This window comes from Arvicanthis niloticus, chromosome 4, assembly GCF_011762505.2.
Source record: "Arvicanthis niloticus isolate mArvNil1 chromosome 4, mArvNil1.pat.X, whole genome shotgun sequence".
Classification (NCBI taxonomy): domain Eukaryota; kingdom Metazoa; phylum Chordata; class Mammalia; order Rodentia; family Muridae; genus Arvicanthis; species Arvicanthis niloticus.
In genome coordinates, this window is record NC_047661.1 from 13,164,964 (window position 1) to 13,166,248 (window position 1,285).

General features: G+C 38.1%; 1 non-coding gene across 1 annotated transcript; it reads left to right on the top strand.

Moving 5' to 3' along the window:
• Nucleotides 1-668: 668 nt before the first annotated feature.
• Nucleotides 669-832, top strand: LOC117708021 (U1 spliceosomal RNA). Its single transcript, XR_004606754.1, has one exon. It is a non-coding gene; the product is annotated as a U1 spliceosomal RNA (small nuclear RNA).
• Nucleotides 833-1,285: the final 453 nt, after the last annotated feature.

The following is a 1,285-nucleotide window of genomic DNA, read 5'->3' on the forward strand; positions in this document are numbered from 1 at the left end:
GACTCCAGGGAGAAAATCGCTACACAGATTACTTGTACTTGAACATGAGCACAGGCTTCATTAAGGAGATGATAACTTGGACCTTCCTCTCCTTATTATCTTTTCTAGAACAGGTTGTCTTGAAAACCAGCAAGAGGCTTCAAACAAGCAGGACACTCACGCTTCCTTAGTGACTTTTCTTGTTGCTAGGACAGGACACTGGATGATAGCGAGGGATGAAAGGACGAGCTGATTCTGCTGCAAGTCTGAGGCTACAGTCTGTCATGGGGAGGAAGCCACAGAGAAGCCTCCTGTTTGACCAGATGTCGCATGGGGGGGGGGCAGCAACTCATGTTGTTTCCAGAGGCAGGAAGAGGGGAGTGACAACTGTTGCTACCCAGCTCCTTTCCTCCTTTTTGTTCAGTCTGGGATTCAGCCTGTGGCATGATGCCACCCCCACTTAGGGTAGATCATCTCACCTCAATTAACTTAATCTAGGAAAATCTCTCTGCTGTCCTCAGTGATTTGTTCCCATAGCAATTCCAAATTCTGTAAAATTGTCAAGATAGACCATCACAGCAGTAACAAAAAATTCTCTCTAGCTTTCAAAATATAGGATTATTTATGTGCCCTTCCATGTGTTCTCTCATTAAAGAACTAAATCAAATAAGTATAAAAACATACAATATATACTTAGCTGGCAGGGGAGATACCATGATCACGAAGGTGGTTTTCCCAGGGCGAGGCTTATCCATTGCACTCCGGATGTGCTGACCCCTGCGATTTCCCCAAATGTGGGAAACTCGACTGCATAATTTGTGGTAGTGGGGGACTGCGTTCGTACTCTCCCCTGAAAAAAAAAAACATACAATATTCTCTTATTGTCCATAAATTATTACTCAATAAAATGTAGATAGTATTTGTTGGAAAATTATGGAAAATGGTTTTCTACATTCTTCACATGTAACAAGATAATAAACGCATTATTCTTTGTAATAGTATGATAGCAAAATGTAATAACTTTCTATATTGTAATGAGAGAAAATTACAATAATTTTGTATGCAATAATATATATTATAGATAATATAGACAAACATAATATATACAATAGATCAGATAAATATAATCATTTTGGGGTCTTAAATTCTATATTCTAACAAAAAAAATAAACCATAAATTGACCTACATTAATAAAGAGACTTTTAAAATTTGGAAACAGAATCTCTTTATGGGGTCCAAGTTAGACTTTTACTCACAGTGATCCACCTTTCAAATGCTGATTAGTGGCCAGTGCCTTTTTTTTTT